Source organism: Mauremys mutica, chromosome 1 (genome assembly GCF_020497125.1).
Source record: "Mauremys mutica isolate MM-2020 ecotype Southern chromosome 1, ASM2049712v1, whole genome shotgun sequence".
In the NCBI taxonomy this organism is placed as follows: Eukaryota; Metazoa; Chordata; order Testudines; family Geoemydidae; genus Mauremys; species Mauremys mutica.
Window position 1 is genome coordinate 18,919,613 of NC_059072.1, and position 27,309 is coordinate 18,946,921.

Sequence of the window (27,309 nt, forward strand, 5' to 3'; positions counted from 1 at the left end):
GCGAAGTCACTGCACCACCCAGTAACCCTGCTAACACAACTGGAAAATCCGATTAAAATATAGAACCCTGCTGATACTGTTACCTAGTAATGAAAACATTCTACAGTTTTGATTGGACTTTCTTTGCCTTATGCTTATTGGCTGTTTGCTCCAACCCTCTTCCTCTCCCTCCTTCAGTCTCTTCACATCAGCTTCACTCTACGCCTGCCCCCCCACACTTCTCCCTTGCCTTGCCCCCCCGAACCTCCTTCCCTTTAGTGTTCCCTCTCCCTTCACTTTTCTTTCCATTTAGTTTATCCCCTCCTAACTACACCAACTTCAAAAAGTGTTGCGGGAACTAATGTGACATTTGCCACCATCACATTTGGTCACTCTGCTGGTGTGTTCTACTTCTTCCCCCACCCTGGTTCTGTCTTATCAGTTTAGATTATAAGCTCTTTGGGGGCAGTGTCTAGCTAATACTATGTGTTGGTACAGGGACTAGCAGAATGGGGCCCCATTCTTGGTTGGTGCTTGGGTACTACCATAATAGTAATAATAATTAATTAATTAGGGGATTTTCCTAGTCAAACCATTTCTCAGGAGTAGCATAGTACATTAGTTCTGTACTAGTTAAGGTGTAAAGACTCCACAATCTTGTCTCCCATGTGGAATCTTGCTGGCTCACACATTAGCTGAGTGCAGCTGTGATGAACATTTAATGTCACCCGGTGGACCTTAAATGTGCATCACAGCTTAAATGATGAGGACCCTCTGCACGGAGGGTGAATTTCACTCATAGGGTGCTGTATATATTACTCTGCTGTCCTTGGCCCTTACACAAGACAGCACTTTTTAGCATTCTAACCTTGTTTGTGAGTGTACACAGAGGGGAGAGCTGTGTGAGTTTTCTCTCTTGATGTGGGTCACTTTTAAAAAGAGAAAACCCAGAGTTAAACTGTTTACAATTGGTTGGTGAATTGGATTCCTGCAGGAAGCAGATGTTGTGCAAAAAAAGCCTTTAAAAATGTAATGATTCAATCTAGCGGGATGGTGGGTGGGTGGGGGTTTTTTTTGGAGAGAGGGTGAGGAAATTACCCATCTTCCTGGAATATCCAGTTCTAAAAATGTAGATATTGCAGACTTGATCCTGATCTCATCTTATACCAGTGTGACTGTCATAGGGCATTTGCAGACATTTAGAGTTAAGTCTCTGCTTAAGTGTTGCCCTTAATGAGGATGCTTTCCTGAATCAGTGCCTCAAAGTAATGTAAGATCAGGTCCTTCAAATGTTAAGCATGATTTTGATACCAGATGTGTCCAAATTCTCCAACCTTATGTTTGGCTAGGAGTTTAACATTCTGTACAGCTATATCTAATGGTATGTGCATTCTGCATACCTACTTTATATTATCCCCCTGGAAGTTGTCAGTGACACACTCTGTAAAATTGTGGTTGCTCCTCATTACACATTTTGTGGTGTAATGAGAAGAGAGAAAATGCAAAGAATTCTTTCCCTGCCCAAAAACATTGCTTTCTCCCCTCCTGACTCCCGAAAGCATGCTGTTATGATGAGAAGTGCTAGTAACGTCATGGATCACAAAGCTCTTTGAGATTGGGTGTGAACTGCATGAACACACTCTTCAGTTGACATAGTCAGGATAAGTTAATGACAACTGCCCACCCCGCTCACCTGAGACTAAGGGGTGTGTGAACCTGCCCAGGACTTTTGGACTGAGGTGGTAGAGAATTTTGTGTGTGTGTGTGTGTGTATGTGAGGGAGGGCAGAAGACTCAATCAGAATCTAAGAGAGACTCAGAGGCAGGAAGAAAGCCAGACAGAAGCCTATAAGCATAGTGTGACCCCGGAGAAACATACAGAAAGGTTCTGGGTCTGGTGCTAGCTAAAGAGGCTTAGGCTATAAGCAGTGATGAGCTGCCAATTTTTTAACAACGGGTTCCCTCCTCCCTCCAAAATTTTAACAACGGGTTCCCTCCTTCCCCCCGCTCCGTGGGGGGGGTCGTGCCCCATCCAACCCCTCATGTTCCTTAACACACACACTCCGAGACCCCTGACCCATCCCCCCTTCCCTGTCCCCTGACTGCCCCTTGCCGCCCCACCCAACCCCTCCTCTCATTCTCAATGGCCCCCCAGGACCCCTACCCCATACAACTACCCCTTCTCTCTGTCCCTGAGTGCCCCCACCACCTCATCCAACCCTGCTCTTTCCTGACTGCTCCCCGGGACCCTTGCCCCCATTCAATCCCCCTGTTCCCTGCCCTCTGACTGCCCTGACCCCTATCCACCCCCCCACAACCCACCCCCTCCCTGCCCCCTTACCACACTGCCTGGGGACCGGGTCCACTCTGCCAGAACCACGGCCGGCGCCGGGGCCCGGCCGCTCGGCCCGACTCCCCGGGCCGGCGCCGGGGCCCGGCCGCTCGGCCCGACTCCCCGGGCCGGTGCCGGGGCCCGGCCGCTCGGCCCGACTCCCCGGGCCGGCGCCGGGGCCCGGCCGCTCGGCAGCAGCCGCGGGGCCCGACTCCCCGGGCCGGCGCTGGGCTGGAGGGAGCCGCGGTCTGGGACCGGGAGCTGCTGAGCCAGCAGCACCTCCCCTCCCCCTCCGCGCCCCAGCTTACCTGCTGGCTGCCTCCATGCTGCTTGTTCAGGCTTCCCGCAAACATCTGATTCGCAGGAAGCAGGGGAGGGGGAGGAGAAGGGGGCGGAGCAGGAGAGGAGTGGGCGGGAACTTTTGTTAAATTTAGCAGCCCTTAACAAGCGGTTCTAAAATGGCTGCTAAATTTAACAACGGGTTCCCGCGAACCCGTGCGAACCCGCTGCAGCTCACCCGTGGCTATAAGCAAAGCAGCTATCTCCCATTTGGTTCCTTCTGAGTTCAGAGAAGCAGGACTCTGTATATTCCTTGTAAATAAACAAGACTGCATCAAAGAAAATACCAAACTCCATTAATTTTTGCTCCTACCTGGAACAATCCACTAGACCCTGATTTTTTTGACTAGCTGCTTAGGTCAAAAGGAGTGTATGTAACTCTCAAATTAAATACCAAAGTATCTGCTAAAAAATAAAAAAGGAAGAAATATATTTTAATGTTCATGTAGAGACTTATCTTTGGGATGTTACAATCTTTGTAACTTTTTATGGGTGCTGGTAATGGGGGAGAGGAATAGCTCAGTGGTTTGAGCATTGGCCTGCTAAACCAGGGTTGTGAATTCAATCCTTGAGGGGGGCCACTTAGGGATCTGGGGCAAAAAATCAGCATTTGGTCCTGCTTGTGAAGACAGGGGGCTGGACTCAATGACCTTTCAAGGTCCCTTCCAGTTCTAGGAGATAGGTGTATATCTCCAATTATAGAATAGAAATTATAATGCATGAAAACTGTGGTTAGAATAATATGCTTTGATCCCAAAGTTGCTACACCTAAAAAAGCCAAATAATAAAGTGTGCTGGCAATGACAGGTAGTGGTGTGTTATTGCAAATGTGCTTCTTCTCCAGGCATAAAAGAGCATGGCCACTTGGGCTCTTGTCTACACTGAAGTTAAACACCTGCAGGTGGCCTGTGTCAGCTGATCAGACTCACAGGGCTAAGGCTGTAAAATGGTAGAGTAGACATTTGGGCTCAGGCCCAAGCTCTGGGACCCCATGAGGGGGCATGTTCTCAGATGCTGGGCTCCAGCCTGATCCCAGATGTCTACATTGCAATTTTATAGCCCTACATCCCAAGCCCCATGGGCCGTGAGTGTTTAATTGAAGTGTAGACGTACCCTAAGTGTTTTCCAATTTGAGCCCATCTTTCTTGACTACTGATACATCTGCTGTCTCTTTTGCTGCAACATTTCAGTATCTGAAATTTCACAGTCTTTCACACAAAATTGACCCTTTAATCAGTTTGGCGACCTTTCATGTTTCTGTAACAACTGCCTGGAAACCTTTATTAAGAACATAAATATTCCTTTAAAGCTACTCCACGGCTTTGTATCTACAGGGTAATTTTATGCTTCTTGATTAAAGATCCCTTGATGTATCATGGAAAATGTTGGGAAAAAGATTTAGATGCTTATCTGTTTGTATCCATTTTCTATATTTCGTAAGCCACCTTCGTAGTAGCAGGGATGCTTTGTCATTTCTGTTTCGTTTGTACATTCATTTAGTTGCTAAGAAGGGGACACTTTCTAATCAAAAGGATTATTGTTATTAATGTATTTGTATTGCAGTAGCATCTGGAGGCCACAGTCAGGGATCACTTGTACTAAGCACAGTGAATTCATCTTATAGAGAGTTTACAATCTTAGCATATGATGAGAGAGAACAGGTGTGGAAGGATAGTCCAGTGATTAGTGCCCTTAGCTAGGACTTGGGAGACCTGGGTGCAGTTCCCTGTTCCACTAAAGACTTCCTGTGAGGCCTTGGGCAAGTCACTTAGTCTCTCTGTGCTTTAGTTCCCCATCTGCAAAATAGGGATCATAGCACTGCCTGGCCTCATAGGGTGTTGTAAGGATAAATACATTAACAGTTGTGCAGTGCTTTGATACTATGGCTATGGTACAAGCATCTTAGATGGTTTGAATAGGTTGGGAAGGCCAAGAAACAGGTATGGAGGAAGACAAGGTAATAATAATGAAAAGGCTGGTTAGTATGACAAACAATCATCTTTGCACACCAACAGTCTAACCCTTGTGTTGTGTTGGCAGAGGTGAGACTTAAGGAGGGATTTGACATATGGGTTTTTACAGGGACCTCCTCCTAAGAGGCAACATGGTAGAAAGCATGAAGATGTTTGGGGAAATAACTTGAGTATTGATGACAGCTAGTATCACTGGCAGAGAGGAGGTAGGCATTGATGCCTTAGCAGTAGTGGAGTGGAACATTCCATAATTGCCCTGCTCTGTACACTCATCCTGAAGCTTAGGTATGGGCCATTGTTAGAGACAGGCTACTGAGCAAGATGGACTGTGGCCTGACCCAGTATGGAGATATACCTATGTCATAGAACTGGAAGGGTCTCTGAAAGGTCATCAAGTCCAGCCCCCTGCCTTCACTAGCAGAACCAAGTACTGATTTTTTCCCCAAGATCCCTTCAAGGATTAAACTCACAACCCTGGGTTTAGCAGGCCAATGCTCAAACCACTGAGCTATCCCTCCCCTGGCAACTCTTATGTTCTCATGTTCTGATGAAATAGGTAGGTAAGGTAGCATTAACTCATGAAAGACCTTAAAGGCAAAGAAACATCATTTGTATTTGATATGGTAGTGCAGAGATGCAAAAAATAGGAGTGATGTAACCTTTAGAGTAATGAGCCTGAAAGATGGTTTTAGCAGCAGTGTTTTGAATGACTTGGGGCATGGCTAGAGTGACCATATATTCCATTTTGACCAGGACCGTCCCCTTTTTAAGCTCTGTCCCAGACATCATGATTTTTTTGGCATAATTGGGCATTTGTCCCATTCACTCTTGCCCACTGATCATCAGCTAGGTGTTCCATTTTCAGTTTAGGAAAATATGGTCACTTGAGGCATGGGGGAAGACCAAGGTTGCATTTGTCTATGTCAAAGACATAGAGGAGAATATTGCAGTAGTTAAGATGCATGTTGAACACTTAGCAGCTAGAATTAAAAACAAAGGCAAATGGGAGCTACTATCTAAAATAAATAATACTAAATTAGTCTGCTAGTGCCTGGAGCCTCTGAGGGCTGAACTTTCTGGGCTATGCAGCTTCAGAGGCTACATCTTATCATGAGGAGGTATACTTCAAGGAGACTGGGAGCTGGTATAGAGACACAGCGTCTTCATGTAGATGATCCTGGAATCCATGGATCCACGGAGAAACACATGAATCTTAGGTGGTATTTTGGTTTGGAGGATCTAACCCCTGCCACTTTCACTGGGACCAAACCCTAAAGAAAAGTTATCAGATTCCATGAACACAAACTTGTGATGTTTCCTGTGTAGGGAAAAAAACATGCATTTCTGTGCCTCAGTTCTTCATCTAAAAATCGGCATAACAATATTTACTATATCTGTCTCAGAGGGCATACGAGGCTTCGTTCATTAATATTGGTAAAGATTTGTGTTATCTTCAATTGGAAGGAGCTATTTCAGCACAAAGTATCATTAGGCAAGAAACAGCAGGAAAAGCTCAATTGGTCAGGAATAAACCTTCAAATGCAAAAATCTTCAGTGATAAAACAAAATCACTGAAGAATTCCCCCCCAGCTCTATGCCCACCCACCTCTCTGAAAATAACATATAATAGGAATTAATTGTAAAATGAGTATTTCTCAAAGTTTCCCTATAGGTATCAGCAGGTCTTGAAATTCTGCAGTTTATCTCACAGTTATATCTTAACAAAAGAAACCTGTGTGGCACTCCATTAAAGTGGTGGGAGGTATTTTAATAATGATCAAGGTAGTAACTAAAAAACAAATCCCAACAACACATACTTGTGTGAGAAATCCTGTTTTGCAAGAGCTGAGGTGTATAAATGTGATTCCTGTTAGGAAAACAAAATCCCCTTTTGAGGACATGTCTGAGTTTGTAGATTGGGAATAGGCAAGATTGTTGCAATCACAGAGTAATCTCATGGCCATGTTTGCAAAGAATTCAGGACTTCACAACCTGGATCCTCAACTGGTATAAATCAGAGTAGTGTCATTGAAGTAAATGGAGTTACACTGATTTATACCAGCTGAGTGTCTGGCCCTATATCTGGAGAAGGGTCCAGTAACACCAACTACTTTAATTAAAGGGTTCATGAGGAATTTCAGATTTTCAATTTCAGTGTATAGTGTGAATACACTTCGGGTAAACGATTTTGAAATAGGCATGATGTCATTGAAAGAATCAGCATGGGCTATTTTATCCAGGGTCTTAGATTATACATGGGTATCAGATCTGAAGGATGCTCAATCCTGATAAAATTGTAGCTGTTTCCTTTAAACTGTAGGTATTATTATTTTTTTCCAATACAAACACAAAGTGTTAAAGGGTCTCAAGGGCAGAACTGATTGTGGGAAGCGTTTGGAATTTCAGTTCCAAACCACTGGGGGTAGGGAAGGGGGATTACAGCACCTGTTCTTTTAAATCAGGCACTATCATTGTTTGGGTTTAAGGGACTTTTGAGTCTTCTTTTCTAGATGCCTTGTCATTGTAAAAAGACCTGTAATTATGACTGCTCAGTTCTGTCTGCCTCTTGAGTGTCCTGTATACTGTTTATGCTACACTGATTTATGCTGGAGTTATGACCATGGTTACTGTCCTGTAGTTACACCTACAAAAAAGGAGATGTAAAATCTCATAAAGCTGTCCCAGCGAGAAAAAAATAAAATCCATATTAAAGAAAAGTAGGGCCCAATATAATAGCCAGAAGATGATCTCCCACTAGAGTTCTACATTGTGGAAGGATTGCATCACTAGGCCAGAATCCATAATAGGCAATTCATAGTTAGGAGACTGCTTAAACCTGCAAAATTAAGGATATGCAGGAAAAAGATGAACCTCCATTCTAAAATCATCCCACTTTAAAGTCTGCAAATGTTTTCTTGTATGCACGTGTCCAAAGATAGATAGCTTTCCAAATGTAAACCATTGTGGTGTGGTATTCCTGAGTCTGGAGACCCACTGCTCTGTGTCTCCGCTACAACTCATAGCATTCCTAAGCAGCAGCAAGAACAGCAGAATTAAATTGACAGGACACTGGTCAATTTTCTTGGTGCTATTCAGAATTCTGTGAGCATCAGGGAAACTGGCAAGGTTGATGGGAGTGTCATTTGGCTGACGCTTGGGAAAGTTATGAGCAGTATCCTAGGCATTAGAACCTTGACCCTGGAACATGCTGGTGGTCTTTCCCCATCTTTCATGACCCTGTGGCTGGTAGGCTTAGTTTCCTGGATAGTAGGTGTCTGGAAAATGTCTCAAGCTTTACTCTGTTCAGTAGCTCCACTATAACGATCACTTATAATAAATACTTTGTTAAATGAGGAAATAAAGCTTGTCCACTATTGTTACAAAATGTATAGTATAAATGGTATTCACACAATTGACTGAAAAATCATACTAATCAAAATTGTCTTAATTTGCTTGGACATCACTGGTGAGCTCGCATTTGGTATACAATCTCTTCTGTCCTCCACTCCCTAATTCATCATCTCGGGCTATTCCATGCATACTAGCTACTGTGGCACAAGGACCTTTTCTTCTGCTTTGCCTGGAACAGCCCACCTGCACTTCTTTGCTCCACCAGGTCCTCAGCTTGTTTCAAGTCATAGTGTAAAACATAGATCTTTTCCCCTTGCAAACCCTTCTAAGTTTCCCTCTCCCTCTGTTTTTACGATTTAACTCTCCTTTGTGGTTATGAGTAAATCAGCAGCCACATTTCTGCTGTATTCAGCTAACACCAAATAATGGTCCAGATGAAAACTGAAAACACCAGCTGCATCCCTAAGGGTGCATCCAAATTAGTCCCCGTATTTCAACACTCTTGCAACATGAGTGGTAAGCTGCTAGCACTGAGAGAGCTCAGGCGCAGACAAGTCTCAGCTCTAGGCAGACTTTCATGACAGGGGTAAAAGTGCCTGAGTCCTGTCTGTCTGCATTAGCACTTACAACATTGCTGTCGCTGGTGCAGATTCACTCACTACTGCTGGTCACTGATGAAATATTGGCAGTAATTTCTCTAGCGCAGACATGTCTTAGGAGGCCAAATCATTGTCTTTCTCAAAGTGCATCATACTTTCTTTTTTACTGCTAAGAAGAAGAAAAGCTGCAGTACATGTAATGAAAACAGATTTTTTTTAAAGTAAAAGCATTAAGATAAATCCTACTAAAGAGATTTTAAAAGCGCATTTTGGACCCATTTTGGAAATGAAACTCAGTTCATTATAATTGTTTGTCTCCTATTCTAGAATTCACATGATACAAAGGAGACAAGATAAATGCATCAGTCTCCATGTAAAGGAGCGTATTCCTCTTTATTGAATAGCACAGAGAACCAGCATGTGAAGCCAGCGTAACTGGAGCAAAGTGACACTAAGTGTGAGTAGGACTGTCATCCTCACTCTAAATGCCTGCAGGGAGTACTATGGCCTTTTGTAATATCTAGCGAGGTCTTGTAGTGGGCACTATGTTATACTCATTGTCTATTATGTTCATTGGCACATCTGATGCATGGTAGAAGAAACCCTTTTGACCTATGCTCTCTCTCTCTTTATATTCATCCTTCATGCTGTGTATGTGTCTAAATGAGAGAGTGCATGGAGAGGCAGAGGGGACAGGAAAAGAGCATTAAGGGTAGAGGGTTTAATGTATGTCAGCTGCAGAGACAGTTTTTATATAGGCATTTAGACCATGATCCTGCAGTGAACCCTAGGCCCACATCAATACCTTATTCTGATACTGAATCAGATGGACCATTGGTTTGATCTACTAGGTCAGCTCCTATGTTCTTTGCATTGCCTTGGACAAGTGCTGTTTTCTGGCTTTGAAGACCGCTCATTCAGTGAAACTCTCTCATTTTTTGATATAGGTTTTTTTTGTCTCATTAAAAAAAATGGTGGCAGACAATGCAAGCCAGTGGTTAGGTCACTGGAGTAGGACTTGGGAAATATTAATCCACTGCATGTCCTTGGTCAAGTCACTTTTTCCAAGGAAGATGGTGGAATCTCCATACCTTGGTGTTTTGAAACCAAGGGTGGATGCCTTTCTGGAAAATATGCTTTACCCAGCACAAGTTATTGGGCTCCATACAGAGATAACTGGTGAAATTGAAATTCTATGGTTTTTTTTACACAGAAGGTCAGACCAGATGATCTATTGGGCCCTTCAGGCTTAAAACTCGATGAATCTAAAATGTGCAAAACCTTTTACAGTCGTTTAAAAAACACCTTGCTTACAAATGCACTTTACTCCAACTGAATATTTTAAAAAAATGGAACAGTGCATGTAGTTTTTGAAAAACAAAATACAGATTGGCTTTGAGGATGGTCCTAGGAAGGGATGGAATTGTTTTTGGTTAAGATCAAGGCTTCTGGCTCAGTAAAGGAAAATAGCAAATGTGTAGCGCAAAATGTTTGTTCATATTCCTCACAGAGCTTGATAGTGCGAGCCTGTCATTGTTTCACATAGGTGATAATTTTGTCTCAAGGACAGCTCAGTTCTTTGCTTTTCCTGCCCCACCATATGTAAATTGTGCAGGCTGCAGCTCAGTAACAGGATTTGAGCAGGGACTAATACAACCTAATTTATAAAATGTTTCCAGCTTATCTGTCATTACTTGCATCAAATTCTGCCCTTGGATGCTCATGTATGATTCCTACTGAGGTCATTGGGAGCCTTGGGGGCAGACATCTGAGAGCAGTCCATGATTACTCTAAGAAGTAGGAAAACTACTGATAAAACCCAGTACGGACGCCTGCTGTGTACCAATAGGGCTATGCATTTAAATGTCTTGATCTTTATATATAATGTGTGTGTGTGTGTGTGTAATATATATACAGTCCATTCATCACATTGTGGTATAAAATGTCTTGGAAGAAAGTTACGTTATGGGTCTGATACAGCGCTCACTGAAATAAAGAGAATATTTCTACTGACTTTAGTGGGTATTGGATCAGTCCCTATTATGAATTTGTATCACAGAAGTACCTAAAAGCTCCCATTGAGACCAGGTTTTCATTATTTTGGGATGATATTTTGGGGCATCTTATTCCCAGAAGATAAAACCTGCCCTTCTCATGAAGTCTGGGCTGTGCAATCCATAGCCGGGAGCCCCGCTTCTGGAGTCAAGTGCCTCGGCCGTTCTTGCGAGATTGTCTTAGGCATCTGCCAAGCTCCACACAGAACAGCAGGGGAGAAGGAGAGGAAGACTCCCTTGTGAGCTTTGGTACCGCTCTACCTGATGAGAAGGGATTTGAACAGTTGTTACCCACCTCTCAGGGAACTGCCCTCACCACTGTACTATAAAACCATCCTTACGCTCTCTGGCCCAATTATTTAATACAAAATTGAACAGCTTCAACGTAATCTATTGAGAGTGACCCATATCAGAATAGTCCAGAGGTCAGGGCACTCAGCTGTGAGGTGGGTAACCCCCGTTCAGATCCCTTCTCATGAGCTACAGGGTGGAATTAATCTTGGGTCTGCCATATCCCAAGTGGTTTTCCCACCCATGTTGTGGGGGGTTGAGTGTGCTCAGAGCACACCTACCAGATCAGACCCAACAGGCAAGATAAGCAGGGGAATGTCTATCTTCACCTGGTTTGAGGATCCCACTGGGGAGTAGGCATAAGATAGGCATTCAGGTGCATGCCTGAGCTACACTGTGTGTGCCTCTAGCAAGGAGCCTAAGGAATTTTTGCAGTGAAAACTTAGGTGCCTTAATTCACTTGGTACCTATAGGGTTAGGTGGCAGCTGAGCAGAGTTTTTGTGGATCGTAATAGTGCCTAAATCCCATTGGGTATGCTGTCTTTGCCTCTCTGTGCCTCAGTTCCCCATTTGTAAAATGGGCATAATTGCACTTAATCTACCATACACGAGTATTGTGAGGATAAATACAATGGAAGATTGTGAGGTCGCCAGATACTATGGTAATGGGAGACAGACAATTACCTTAAACAGATAAAAAGCAGAGTAACTAAGAATAGTGGTATGAAATTAAGAAAGAGATCATTTAGACTGATATTCGACAAAATCTACCTGACAGATTTATTATCCTGTGGACTATTCTCCCAAAGGAAGTGGTGGAACCTCATCACCTGGGGTTTTTTAAACTAAACTGGCCAAGAACAACCGTTATTTTATTAGGGAACATCTTGCACTGGCAGGAAAGTTTAATTAGATGATAGGTCATTTCCATTGCTAGCTTCTCTGATAGAGTAATTACATGCCTATATATTGTAAGAATTTTTTTGTGGGGGAAGAAAGTAGCAGAAACAACTGTTGTAGCCATTAAGGTCCAGATCCTCATAGGTATTTAGGCACCTTAGTCCTTCTGATTTCAGTGGAAGTTAGGAGCCTAAATACCTTTGAGGATTGGGGCCTACGTGTTTAAATGGCAACTGAGGTCTTCTGAAAATTTGGCCCTAATTGCTTTGATAAGATTGGTAATTGCTCTATAAAATTATCTGATGATCAAATTGGTAATAATAATTGCCCATAGGTGGCAGCTCCCTACTTGGCAGTTGGTAGGCCTCAATATTTAGGCCTCAACATGCATTAAAAAAAAAAAAGACAAGGGGAAAAAAATGGACTGTTCAGAGGAGAGCTTTGAAAATGCTTGTAGCTCCCAACATGGCTGCTGGGAGGTCCATGTGCAGAGCAGCTGTGAGATGGGGCCCTTTTGAAGCAAGGTTTAGCAATTAGGATACAGGAGACAGAGTGGAATAACCCAACAGCCCTTCTACTCCACATGAGTCCAGGATTCTACATTTCAAAGGAAGATGGGTTTAATTGGTCCATCCAGCTAAAGACATAGGTGTGACTCAGTCACTGATTTCTCCCTTGTTATACTCTACACTGATGGATAACACCCTCTCTTCCTGTCCCATTTACTGTTTTGGTCTGTAGCCTTTGAAGTATTGGCCTGCTTTAATGTTCTGTCTCTAGTATCATGGTAGCTACCACTCTTAACTTACATCTGAAGAAGTGGGTTTTTTACCCACGAAAGCTTATGCCCAATTAAATCGGTTAGTCTTTAAGGTGCCACTGGACTCCTTGTTGTTTTTGTGGATACAGACTAACACAGCTACCTCCAATACCTTACCTCTATGGAGCTCATCCCCACACAGCTGGCTCTGCATCCCTCCCAGCTGTTTGAGCTCACTCATTTCACTGGATCTGCACACATTGAGGGAATCCCTCTACTGCTCAGTCCCCCGTCCCCCTTTCCCCTCAACTGGCTATGCTCCTAGCCAAGAGGCAGGGGAGAACCAGGACTCCATCGATATAGACACACAGGGGTTTTGTTTCTAAGTTCAGAGAAACAGTGGAAACACCCATTTGAAAAACGTTTAGGGTTTTTTGTTTTTTTTTAAGGGGAGATCACATTCCTCATCTCTCTGCACCAACTGCCATGGCACTAAGTCACCATCATGCAACCCTTATTCATCTTATCCATACAGGAGAGCAGACAAGCGACAGCAATCATAGATGTGGGGTAGCTCTCAGCATTCCTGTCAAGGGGAAGAGGGATCCACACTTATACACACAGTAGTATTGGAAGGCTACCCTTGAGTTGAGATGTCCTGTTGGTACCATCCATTTAGACAATTTCCTAAATGGGGCTTGATGTCAGTGAGCTAAATGTGTGACACACATTCGGTGCTTTACAAAATATTTCCCTGGACTATGATTTTTCCGTGGTTTGGTTACCAGTGCTGCAGCAAGACATTTGTTAGTCCCTCCTCTTGACTGTAAGGCAAGTGATAGCCCATGAAAATGAGAGATTTCTCCCTCCTTCCCCCCATTAGCATTCTTCTCCTGCCACTGCCTTCTCTCACCAGTTTTGCTCCCTTCCTTCTAGGGGATGACCAAGCTGGTGTGCAAGTTTCAGGTAGGGTTAACCAGCTAACACATTTCCAAACCCTTTATTGTCTTTGTCCACCCCAGGTGCTAAGTGATGTTTAAAAACCTGTTAATTAAAACATATTAAAACACCACTCATTTTCCCAGGGTAGACAAAGCTGTCTGCAGACTCAGGAAGTCAACACTTCTCTGGTTTGCTCTGAGTGCACTCAGTTTGAAGGTTATCTTCACAACCATGAAGGCTGGGGACATAATTTATTTGTGTGGTTTTTTTTAATTAAAGCTGAGGCAGCAGTCCCAGAAATTGCCCCACCTTGGATTATCCCTGCAACTCTCATCAAGCCCCATTGATCTCAGTGGTACCCTGTGCTGCCTTAGAGGCACTGCTGGTGTGGCACAGGTTGCAGAATCAGTGTCTTTGTTTCTGCCAAAACGACTGATGCCGGCCACATAAATATGTCAAGTGGGCTGGATCTGGCAGGGAGTGTCTGGCATTGCTGTTGTAAAGCAACTCTAGTATGTCCTAGTGCATTGCAGAAAACATCGAAAACCACAGTGTATACCCCAACATTCTGTGAATATTTGTACAATGTGTTTTTAATGCTGTATAATTCCAAAGTATTGTGCTGTTGTTATTAACTGTTACTGAGAGATATTAAACATGCACCATCAGATTAGTTTTAAGCTCTGAAGTGTCGGAATACAAAGATGCTATACTGCATTGAATTCAGATGTGGGAAATATATTTTCAAGAGTGCTGGTTAGGAAGAGAATCATACATAACATACCCCAAGTGGTCGCGTAAAAGTAATCTGGATACTGCTTTATTATTTGTAGTGTCCTGAAGCCCAAACTAGGATCAAGGCCTCATTGTGCTTGGAGCTGTATAAACATAGAAGGCAGTCCTACCTCTGAGAGTTTACAATCCAAGGGCCAGTTATGCAAACACTCTCTTTAGCACAGGGATGTCCTGGTTAATGACTAGGTCTCCTCGGCACTACAGTAACACAAATAATGAATAATAAGTCAATGTAAAGCTACTCATGTGCCCAAGTGTTTTCGGACCAGGCTCTGTGCAGGGACAGAACATGACGGGTGGAGAGGGCAAAGGGAAGACAAGAATTATAGTAATAGGAACACAAGATTGCCTATACTGTATATAGCTAGGCAGCTGGTGTGCTGTGTCTGCTGCTTATTACATTATTCATAACACCATTCATAACCATCTCACCTTTGCTCCACCGACTGTTTATTTGTATCCACCTGGAGTCTTTTCTTTTGTCATATTTTAAAATTGTAATATCGTAGGGGCACCGACTGTCTTGTTACTGTGTCCAGTGCCTAGCTCAATGGGGCCCTGATCCTTGTTTGAGGCCTCAAGGCACTGCCCCAATACAAATCATATATTATCAGTATAACATCCATATAGTTCTTGAGGGCCAAGCTCTGTTTTAACAATAAACGACACTGTTGTCAGATATCTGGTTCATGCAATTGCCGGCTCTTAGAGCTAGAAACCTAAGACAACGTAAGAATGCAGTGTGTGTGAGCAATCTGTAGTTACTGCACGGGTGAGTGACAAGTGTGGGCAGAATGTGTCTTAAGTGATGATGACCAGGCTTTGTCGGGTTTGTTTTGGAGGTTTTTCCCAAGAGCAAAAAGTTCATAAATATATAAAATGAAGTAATACCTCTGAACAACTGAAAAGCATTTGCCATGTCTGGGCAACTATTACACTGGAGTCAAGTATCAGAGGGGTAGCCGTGTTAGTCTGGATCTGTAAAAGCAGCAAAGAACCCACTTCTTCGGATGCAAGTGTATTCACCCACGAAAGCTCATGCTGCAAAACGTCTGTTAATCTATAAGGTGCCACAGGATTCTTTGCTGCTATTACACTGGAGTTTTGCAGCAGCTTCCTCTCGATCTATAGTGCCTTGAGACCCTGTCCAACATCGGTACACAGAGTGAGAGACAGAATCTGCTCTGAAAAGTTTACATTCTGAATAGACAACAGGCCTAGATGGGAGCAAGGAAGCGTTATTATCCCCACGTTACAGATAGGAAACCAAAGCACAGAGATTAGATGACTTGCCCCCTTATAGGTCTTTCCTTTTTGTAGATAATTGCTGCTTATATTTCAGCAGATGCATATGATTTGGTGAAATGCAGACCGTGTTTTGCATTAGCATTGAATGAAGTACTCTTGGCAAATTCACATGGTTTTGTGGAAATTCTTAGTTTAGCAGCAACATTCTTGTATCACTTTGAACTGAGAGCTTTCCAGAGCTGTAGCCTTATGTGTCACTTGTGTTTCTTTAATTCTTTTCACCTTCATTTCCCCAAGGAGCAGCTATCTTCCAGTTGAATTCCAGAAGGCGAATGGAGAGCAGTGGCTTGGACATCTTCCCACATACAGACTAAGTCCAACACCTTTGAGTGGTCTCTCACAGCTGCCACTGTTACAAGCCAGTGAATTTAGGAGAATCTCTTAACTGGCAGTGCATTAAGATCCATGCTTGCCAGGAAGACCAGTCAGTCAAACAGCTTTACCATGGGTATAGGTCATCTGCAGCATATTTCTCTTTCTCTCCATAATCTGTAGAGAAAAATTGCAGGCACTGCCAGTTATAGCTCAGGTAGAAGCCCAGTTTGCTCCTAAGCAGCAGACCTAGGCTTGGGAGTGACTTTTGCACTGTAGATTGTAGGCACAAACTGTTGGGTTGTAGAGATGACATTCCCAGCCGTTCTACAGGGAGTGCTACTGAAGAGTGATCTTATAGTGCTCTAATTTAAGAACGGCAAGTTGATGTCTCTAGCAGAGTTCTGACCTACAGCACACAATGTGGATTTCAGCTTGCACTAGTCATCGCCAAGGCTATCTAGCCTCCAGGGAACTGCTGCTGAAATGAAATGTAATAGCCTCCGGGGTGCTTTTTATTTCACATCACACATTACATTAATAAAAAAGAGTGTTTGAACATAAACAGAGTCCCTCCATTGACTTCATTGGGAGCTGGATCATGTCTGTTAGGTTAGAATCAAGTCTTCAAACACAAAACATGCATCCAGGAAACACAATCTCTTATTTCGGCTGCATGCTGCTGAACCTGTGTGATCCTGTACAGTCCAGCACCAGCTGGCCCATAGCAGCTGCTTCAAGAAGTGTCTAAATTGGGGATGAGTGATTGATCTCTTTTCACCTGGGCTGGGATGGAGAAAGGAAAGTGGGGTTTAGGCCACAGGCCATGAAAGCTTATGCCCAAATACATTTGTTAGTCTCTAAGGTGCCACAAGGACTCCTGTCCTTTTTGCTGAGACTCTGTAATTCTCCTCCCGCCTTTGCTCTGGCATGCACATGGCCTTGGCCTGGATAGTTAGGGCTTTAGTATGTAAGAAGAAGATACTGGTCTCCTCTCTGGATGTCAGTTGTGCTCCATTGTCTTAACTCTATTGTTGTCCAAGGGATTGATTTTCAGAGGTCCTGAACCCCAGGAGCTCCCATTGACTTCAGCTGGAGTTGTAGATGCTTAGGCCTGCTAAAGTCATGCCCCATGTCTTGCCATGGATTTCCTGATTTCAAAATTCCACATAAGCAGGAAGCTGGACAAATGGCCTCAGTTACGCAATAGGCCAAAGAGCTTGTGTGGAAGGGTCCTCGGTGGGCTGGGTGTCCTAGTGGTTAGTTCCCACTCAGCTGGTGGGGGATAGTAGGGGAGCCTCAGCCCACCCGCTCCACCGGGCTCATCCCAGGACCCTAGAAGGGTCAGTGGCACAGAACCCTGAGGAGGGTTGTGGACCCTTTTGTGTTACCTTCCCTGGGTTGCTTCCTAGCTCTGCTTTCTCTGCTTCCAGTCCCAGATAAGGAGAAAGAAAATCGAAAAGGAAAACCAAACTGTTTGCCCCAACCGGGCTCAGCACACAGGCTCCTGCAAAAGGTTGGTCTGCACTCCTACCCAGTCTCCCCGTTCTGAGCTGGGTCGCTCCCTTTTCAACCCTATCTCCATTTGGACCATGCCCTGCAGAGTTGGAGGGGCAGGGCTAGCTGGACCCAGTATAGTCTTTTAACCCCTTCCGTCCCAGTGTGGGGTTTGTGTACCTCATCACAGCTTGTAGTTGGACCTAAGAAGACAGAGACCTCGGTTTCCCCAGAGCCAAAAAAAAAATTGTAAGGGAAAGAAAAAGATGTTCCTTTCTTTGTTCTGAGGAAGAGTTGGAAGAATAGAATATTCAGCAAGAGCAGAATGAAGTAGGCAATAGTGATTACCCTCCATTCATATCATAGAGTCATAGAATCATAGAATATCAGGGTTGGAAGAGACCTCAGGAGGTTATTTAGTCCAACCCCCTGCTCAAAGCAGGACCAATCCCCAACTAAATCATCCCAGCCAGGGCTTTGTCATGCCTGACCTTAAAAGCCTCTGAGGAAGGGTCGCTCTCACACACCAGGAAGAAGGTTTTCCAGAGCAGGAGTGAAACTATGAAATTAAAGAGAAACATCCACAGGGGCTTTGGAGTAGGGGAGAAAAATGAAGCTACAGAAGCTCCACTCATGGTTAGTTGAAACAAAACAAACATACAGATGGCAAAAAGCCTGTTCTCTGCCATAAAAAATTCCATGAGACCCTTTCCTTCATGAGCCATGGCAAATTACAAAGAATAAAAAATAAACTAACCTCTGGGATGGCAGGATTTTAATAAAAGAATTAGACCACCCGGTCTCAGGCATCATGTGTCACTCTGGACCTGCAACAGGAGGACAGAGGGTAGCTTTGCCATTAAATAAGTGGGAGCAGGATTGGGTCATAAGCTTGAGGATGTGGCTGGAGCGGCCAAGGAGCGATACCACCTATAAGAATGTTGTCTCCTCTAGTCTGACACATGGAGCTTTTTAAAAACGGGGCCCACATCAAATAGTGGAACGAGGACTCAAGAATGAATATACAGAAGTAGGTAGAACTCTGGTTTAGAAACACAGTTTGATTAAGGGGTCTGCAGAACAGTGTTTGTTTTCATTGTGGCACCTGACAGCTTTGCTTTGTTTAAAGATCTGTCAACAGTTCTTTGAAAATAAATGGATTATATGGCAGTAAGAATCAGATGGGGTTTTAGCCTAAGGGCTTGGCTACACTTACAAGTTGCAGCGCTGGGAGTTACAGCGCTGGTCATGCAGCTGTGGAAGGGCCAGCGCTGGAGTGTGGCCACACTGACAGCTACCAGCGCTGCAGTGTGGCCACACTTGCAGCACTTTCCAGCGCTGTATTGAGAGGTGCATTGTGGGCAGCTATCCCACAGAGCACCTCGTCCCGTTTTGGCGCCGTTTTGGCGCTGAGTATTGTGGGAAGGGGAAGGAAGTGTGCGGGTCATTCCGCTTCCTGTTTGCCAGCGCCCCGTGGTGCATCGCTTCACATCCCAGCATTCACTCTTTCCAGCAGCGTTTGGCGCCATTGTGAGTGTCTTTCTGTTACTCTCTGTGTGAATCGCGATTTCTGTGGCAAATGGAGCCCGATCTGCTGAGGACTCTGCTGATGAGTGTCACCAGCACAACACGTTTGGCAGTCCAGCTATTCCTTCAGCTCCAAAGTGACAGTGAGGATTCCGACGATGATATCAATATGGATTTGCCTGCCGCGTGTGACACTAAAGTGCTTGCGGCATTTACGGAAATGCTCAGCACCGTTGAACGCCGCTTTTGGGCTCGGGAAACAAGCACTGAGTGGTGGGATCACATCGTCATGGAAGTCTGGGATGACGAGCAGTGGCTGCAGAACTTTCGTATGAGAAAAGCCACTTTCATGGGACTGTGTGCTGAGCTCGCCCCCACTCTGCGGCGCAAGGACACAAGATTGAGAGCTGCCCTGACGGTGGAAAAGCGAGTGGCTATTGCAATCTGGAAGCTGGCAACTCCAGACAGCTACCGGTCGGTCGGGAACCAGTTTGGTGTGGGAAAGTCGACCGTGGGAATCGTTTTGATGCAAGTTTGCAAGGCAATTAATCGCATCCTGCTAAGAAAGACCGTGACTCTGGGGAGCGTGCAGGACATTGTGGATGGCTTTGCACACATGGGTTTCCCTAACTGTGGAGGGGCAATAGATGGGACGCATATTCCTATTCTGGCCCCCCCCCACCTGGCATCAGAGTACGTTAATCGGAAGGGGTATTTCTCTATGGTTCTCCAGGCGCTTGTGGATCACCGCGGGCGTTTCATTGACATTTACACAGGCTGGCCTGGAAAGGTGCATGATGCACGCATCTTTCGGAACAGTGGCCTGTTCAGGAAGATGCAGGCAGGGACTTTTTTCCCAGACAGGAAGATCACAGTAGGGGATGTCGAAATGCCCACTGTGATCCTTGGAGACCCCGCGTACCCGTTACTGCCTTGGCTCATGAAACCCTATACAGGGAAGCTTGACAGGAGCAAGGACCGGTTCAACTACAGGCTGAGCCGGTGCAGAATGACTGTGGAGTGTGCTTTTGGGCGTTTAAAAGCCCGCTGGCGTTGCTTGTATGGGAAGCTAGACTTGGGGGAAGCAGCATCCCCGCGGTTATATGCGCTTGCTGTACCCTCCATAATATTTGTGAAGGGAAGGGTGAAACATTCAGTGAGGCATGGACCACCGAGGTTCAAGTCCTGGAGGCTGAATATGCACAGCCAGAGAGCAGGGCTAATAGAGAGGCCCAGCACAGGGCTACAAGGATTAGGGATGCCTTGAGGGAAGAATTTGAGGCTGAAAGCCAACAATAATGTTTGCTGCCTTGCATGGGAGTGAATTGCACTGCTTACACTGTTATTCTATTATCCATAATAATAATATGATTTGTAGTGCCTCTTTCTTTACTGGGCTAAGGTATCTTTCACTATCTGCTATAATAAAGACTGTTTTCAAAGCCAAGAATTGTTTTATTGAAAAGAAAAAAACTTCCTTGACAGACAGACAGACACACAACATTTCATGAACACAAGAGGGCAGGGGTGTGGGTTGGTGAACTGTACAGTCACAAGTTTGCATATGCCCTGTCTGGATTGCTGTTTAATGAATCCTGCACTTCAGGGTTCATATACTGCATGGTGATGGGGGTTGAATGCAGAGGGTAAGGGTGGTGGTAGGTATCAGGGCTGGTTGGGGAACATACAGGTGTTGGAGGCAGCTGGTGGTGGTAAGAACCTGGATGCTGGGGAAAGGTGGTTTGAGCTGACATTGGGGCACAAGGCACAAAGGACGGGGCGGGTGGGGGGAGTAGCACGGTAGTGCTCTGCTTGCATGGCAACGAGTGACTCTATAGACTCCGCTTGGCGCTCCAGGATGCTTAGCAGCCGCTCCGTGGTTTTCCTCTTGGCCACTGCATTTCTCTTGCGTGTCCTGCTTTCTTTCTCTCGCCAATCCTTCAAGTCCTTACTCTCTCGAGCAGACTGATTAAGAACAGTTTTCAGCATGTCTTCTTTGCTCTTTCGGGGATTTTTTCTCAAATTTTGAAGCCTCTGTGATGTTGAACATCTGGGCAGTCCAGTAGTCAAGGTCACTGTAGAAACAGAAATGACAACATTTAACACGGGCAGCATTGTATCCACTATCTCCAGACATGAATTGTTACACTGAGGGAGTGAGTTCTTATTTAAGCATTCTTTTACCCACACGCATAACACTACAGAAGCCACGACATGGTGAGTGAGCAGTGCTTATATGGGGAGAAGTGGGGCTTGGGTGATAGAGGGGAGCTGGTTGCTTCGGGTAATCTGGAGTGCTAGAGGGGTTGAGTGAAATGAAGATGCAGATGCAGGGGTGATCTTATCTCCCTATCTCTTCACTAAAGAGTCTCCCAACATTTTTCACAGGACTTAATCCTGGAAGATGTTTCCCTACTGCGAGTCACTAGGGAACAGCGGGGGGCTCTTTTAGAGCAATGTGGATTCCGCCCGGGACCCTATGCGGCTTGCCTGTGTTCAGAAATGGTCCCCCCACCACTGGCAGAAGAGTGGCGCGGACGCGTCACCGTCACTGGGACAAGGGACACAGTGGCTCTGCCTATAAACCTGCGCAGGCATATTGCCCACGCTCTGGATGAAGCTTTTGCTGAGATAACTGAGGCAGATTACCGCGACGTGATAGACCACATCAACGGGCTATTCCACATCTAGAGGCTGGCATGCATGCATCCATAACCCCCCCTCCTCTCCAGAAACATTTCACCCAGAAAATAAAAGCCGCTTACCGGTAACACGCTCCTCTGCTTGTCCTTCTGCAACTGCTGGCTGCTGCGATTGGGTGCTTTCCTCCTGGCTTGAGAAGAGCTCCTGGCTGCATGCCTCCAGGGAATCTGCGGTTTCTTCCCCCATGCCAGGAGCTTCACTCGCGGTTTCCTCCCCCCCCACGCCTCCGCCTCCGCCGCCTCCTCCGCCTCCTCCTCCTGTCCCCCAGCCTGCTCAGAAGTGTCCATCGTTATCCTGGGATTGGCAGTGGGGTCACCCCCAAGTATCTCATCCATCTCCCTGTAAAAACGGCAGGTCGTGGGAGCAGCTCCGGATCGTCGATTCCCCTCTCGGGCTTTGTAATAGGCACTCCGCAGCTCTTTAATTTTCACCCTGCATTGTACTGCGTCCCGATCATGGCCCCGATCCAGCATGGCCCTTGATATCTGCTCAAAGATATCGTAATTCCTACGGCCGGAGCGCAGCTGTGCCTGAACAGATGCCTCACCCCAAACACTGATGAGGTCCTGCAATTCACCAGTGCTCCATGCTGGGGCTCGTTTGCCGCGTGGAGGCATGGTCACCTGTAACTGATTAAAACTGATTGCACTCCACACCTGGCTGCAGCAAACAGGAAGGAGATTTTTAAATTTACAGGGCGGGTCACCTGAGGCAAGAGCAGTAGAGTGCAAACTGATGTGCAGAGTGGCTGAACAGGAATTCTGGGATACCTCCTTATTCCCTGGAGGACAGGTAAAGCGCTGGTGAGTGTCCACACCTGCTGGGCAGCGCTGGATCACCAGCGCTGCACTCCTTATACCCCTGCCGGGATGGGTTTTCAGCCAGCGCTGCAACCAGGGAGTTGCAGCGCTGGTTGTGCCCTGCAAGTGTGGACGGGGTGTTGTTGCAGCGCTGGAAAGCCTCCACCAGCGCTGCAACTTGTAAGTGTAGCCAAGCCCTAAGAATCACCTTTTCTAAAACCAGTTTAAGGAAGGACTTGTCTACATGAACAATTAGTTTGCAGCAAGCTGGGGTGTGAATCTAGCCCACCCCTGCATGCCCTGTCTTTCTTTTCCAGTTTTTACTTTCACTTTCATGTGGGCTTGACTCCTCCAACCTTGCGCACATTGAAGAGTAAATTCCTCATCAGCAGTTCCACTGTTTACATTGTAGCTGCTCAGTGAGAGTCAGTGTGTTCCTGAGTCTACCAGTGGCCTGTGCACGTCACTTTGTGTCTCTGTTGTCTCTCCCACCCTTTGTTTAGGCTGCAAGCTTTTGGGGGCAGGCACTGACTCTTATTAACTGTTTGTACGATACCTGGCATAGTAGGGCCCCAATCTCAGGAGCACTGAGTGTGAATAAAAGTGTCTCAATCTGGTCTTCATTATTTGTGAGGAACTTGGTGTATGCCCTTATTATAGTTCTACCACGGGGGGGGGAAACTAAGGGCATTTATTTAAACAACACAGAATAACACTTTGGAAATAACCTTAAGAACTGAACTTCAGCACAAGTTACCTTTTAATTTTGTAGCCTTATGTCAGACCCTTAAGATTACAAATATTTCATTTCTTGTTTGGATTGAATATTAAAGGGAACATTTAAGAGACAAAAATTCCACATAAATTAGCCTAATCTGATGCAGAATTGCCTGTTTTTCTTGATTTGAAACACTTTGCTAGTTGGAGCAGAATAGGCCTGCCAGTGTCACTTTCCATCCCTTTTTTGGACTGTGTCCATAAGGAGGTCTCAGAAATGGCCATTTGCTCCTATGCTGTGGGGGTATTTGCTGAACCTTTTAAGTTTAGCATGTGCATGTTTGGTTTTGGTGTACTTCCTCCACCTCCAGTAAAGTTTGAACAATCGCAGAGTAAATAATTGTGGCTGGTAATGAATAGAGCTCTGTGATGAGAAAGAGAGGTGATGAATCATAACTTCTTCAGGTCTTACATGGTGCAGACTTGAACTCTGCTAAATGGGCCTTATCTGGCAAGGTCAGGACTGTGACAAAGTGTTTATCTGAAAGGGGAATCTGTGACTGAGTCTGATGCTATAATCCACTGAGTGATGAGCTGCTGACAGAATTGCACATGGCTGGTCAAAGTGCTTTCTCTTGTGGCAGAAGTATGCATCTGATCCTCTTGTGTGATAGCTTCAGTCAGCCTCTTTTGAAAGCTTAGTCTTACTTGACACTGAGCCTCAAATAAGAGGATCCTTGTTGGATAAACGTAACAGTACCTTGAATTTTGGGCCAAAGTTAAAGCAGTTAAATTGATGTGTGTTATAAGGATTCTATATAGTTTTCCCCAAAAGGCATTCATAAATAATAATCACAAACAGATGTAAGCCTAATTCATTATTATTATTATTATTTTATTTATTATGTTTACTTTAACATTTTTCTAATGCCTTTCTGTTAGACCATTGTGTATATCTTAAGTTTAGAGAACTAGTTCATGGAGGATGAAAGCATGAAGTTCTGATTTGAAAAGAATGATAAAACAATAACAATGATATCAAGTTCAGTGTTTCACTAGCGTTTAACAATTTGGGAACATTATTCAGTATGCTCATGGAGACTCTCACAATGTCTATTTCTATTTGTTTCCTTTCTGTGGGCTTAGCTAGTGGAAGCTACATGCAGAGCCCCATAGGGACTGAATAATGAGAGTAAGGCATGGAACGTTCGGCTGAACATCAGGAAAAATATCACTGCACCCGATAGCTGTGAACTGATCCAGGGTCTTCCCAAAAATCAGTGTCTAAGGTTTGTTTTTATCTGGAACCCAAAGGCTGTGAGGGGACTTTGAATAACCTCAAGTATCAGAGGGGTAGCCGTGTTAGTCTGGATTTGTAAAAGCAGCAAAGAGTCCTGTGGCACCTTATAGACTAACAGACGTTTTGGAGCATGAGCTTTCGTGGGTGAATACCCACTTCGTTGTCCAAGTGGGTATTCACCTACGAAAGCTCATGCTCCAAAACGTCTGTTAGTCTATAAGGTGCCACATGACTCTTTGCTGCTTTTGAATTACCTGTGATCTTAGGAAAAAAAATAGTAATAGGCTTTCAGTTCTAAAGGGTGGTTTTGCTTTGGTTACCTTTTCAAGGGAATCTTTGCAAAGGAAATGGCTAGAAACTTATTTTTTAGAAAGAAAGAGAAGAGTGGAGAGTTTCCCTTACATTTCCAGTCCTAGCTATTGAGCCTAGTCCCCTTAGAGAAAGCCTTCAGGGATGTATGCTGCTTGCCAGCTCGACTTCTTGATTTCAGCCCACTTTTCTCTCTATAATAAGAATCCCTGTACAGTATTTACAGATGATCCTCCTGGATCTGGTCTGCACAATTCTATCCATCTAATTCTATGTCCTGTCACTGGCAGTGGTCAGTACCAGTTGCTTCAGAAGAAGAGGCAATTGTGTTGTAACATTTGAGAAGACATGGTTCTATTTAGATTCTTCTTTAACACCTAGCACACAAAAAGAGAATGTGCTTAGCTAAAAAGAAGAATTAGGTACGATTGGGCATTTGACTTGTTTCCAATAAGCTTAGCCTTAGATACTTATGCCTGACAACCAAAACACAAGTTACATAACTGAGTTATTTTAATTAGCAATGTGAAGTTAGCATTCAACTATGAACGTCATTTAAGACGGAACAGTTACAAAAGAAAAGAAAAACAGTAACATTTCCACATGCACTTATGTTACGTAGGCAGCATGCTAACTCTTCAAGCTGTTCAATGGCTGTGCATCTTTTCTCTTTGTATTGTGGGAGGAGGTTTAATGACTACAAGCCTCCCTTTCCTAACTCCACTCCCTTCTGAGTTAATTTCTGTATGTGTGCCTTGTAAGCTCCTCAGGGCAAGGACTGTGTCTTTTAACTTGTTAATGTGCCTTGTAAACCGCCATGCACACTGATGGTCTGGCATACAAATAACTATATACCACATACATACATTATTCTAGAATATTCCAACCAACCAAGATGCTCAGCTTTCAGTTAGTTCATCTTTTCCCCAACAGGTGGTATTAGCATATATTAAAGTGAGTGATCAAGACATTTAAATAGGCTTGGTAACAGGTGGAATCAAAATGGTACACCACTGCCTACATCAAGGCATTCGTAGTGGAGTATTTGACAATATTTGACCACGCTCAAATAATAGGTGGCCAGCAGGTGACCTCTGAGGAAGGGGGTTACATACAAAATAGTTATATTTTTGTTTCTTCAGGTCCAGATTGTGGCAATTTGTTCTGTTTTTGTATCTGGTTGTCCTGGGAAGTGTTTGCCTGGGGAAACCGTAGTCAGATCAGATAACATGTTAGCAGATAGAGGCCTTAGGATTTATTTATTGCTGTAAAAAGGAATTATGTTTCCATTCAACTGGACTGGACTAACATGACCATGAATTTTTATTTCTGTTCAAAGTGAGGTAGCCGGCCATATTAAGATAACTCAGAATTACAGGCAAGGTAAGTAATTCTGAATTTGTGATATTTGTGTTCTTAAATACGCTAATTCTCTAGGGCCACATCCTCTCTTGGCTTCAGTTGGTGTAACTCCATTGAAATCAATGGATTTAACATGATTTATACCAGTTGAGGTTCTAATCCCCAGAGCTTATTCAGTTACAACAGGGGTTCTCAAACTGTGGGTGTGGACCCCAAAATGGGGGACAACCCCATTTTAATGGGGTCACCAGGGCTGGTGTTAGACTTGCTGGGGCCGAAGCCTGAGCCCCATACCCAAAGTCGAAGCCTGACCCTCACTCCCCAGGGCGAAAGCCAAAGCCTGAGCCCCACTACCTGGGGTAGAAGCTGAAACCCAAGGGTTTCAGCCCTGGGTGGCGAGGCTCAGGTTACAGGCCACCTACCTGGGGCTGAAGCCCTTGGTTTTTGCCCGCTTTCCCCCGGGGGGCAGGGCTCGAGCTTTGGTTTTGGCCCTTTCGCTCTGGGTGGCGGGGCTGGGGCAGGCTCAGGCTTCGGTCCCCCCTCCTGGGGTCGTGTAGTAATTTTTGTTGTCAGAAGAGGGTGTGGTACAATGACCTTTGAGAACCACTGAGTTAGAACAACAACAAAAGACTTTCTGACCCTGTAATTATATGCAATATGCTGATATTGGTCCATGTTGAAGACAGTCATAAATCTCTGTTATTTTGGGTAGAAAGGTGGGGAAAAATTCACCATGATATAGAGAAACTATTCATTGGAGAAAGAATGAAGGGAGAAAATCAGAATGACTAGATAGGAATGTATTGCAGTGGGGTGGAGAGAGTGACTAATTGATCTGACTGTACACATTTCTAAAGCATAGATCAGCCTGCTTTGGACAAAGTAATTGAACTCCCATGGTAGCATACCCAGAAAGTACATGCTAGAAGAAGGTTGTGGGAGGAATTCAGCAGTGTATTATCACCATTCACATGTAATACCATTCTGATTGTTTGTGAATTATAACTAAGTATGGGGTCATCCTTAAAAAGGATGTAACACTCATCTGGAATGTCATGCTTGACATGAATAAACACTGGAGTTTTACAGTATTGGCTTATCGGTCTAATTCCAGTTCAGAGCCATTGGAACACATTTTAGGTCTGCAGTACTGCACCCCG

At 44.7% G+C, this 27,309-nt stretch overlaps 1 protein-coding gene across 1 annotated transcript in view; it reads left to right on the forward strand.

The window, feature by feature from the left end:
• The first annotated feature begins 213 nt into the window (after positions 1-213).
• SEMA3D (semaphorin 3D) overlaps positions 214-27,309 on the forward strand; it is a 192,114-nt gene continuing 165,018 nt past the window's right edge. The window contains exons 1-2 of the mRNA XM_045002540.1: positions 214-379; positions 8,900-9,029. The gene's annotated coding sequence lies outside the window, so the exon portion shown is untranslated. The remainder of the gene's footprint in view (positions 380-8,899; positions 9,030-27,309) is intronic.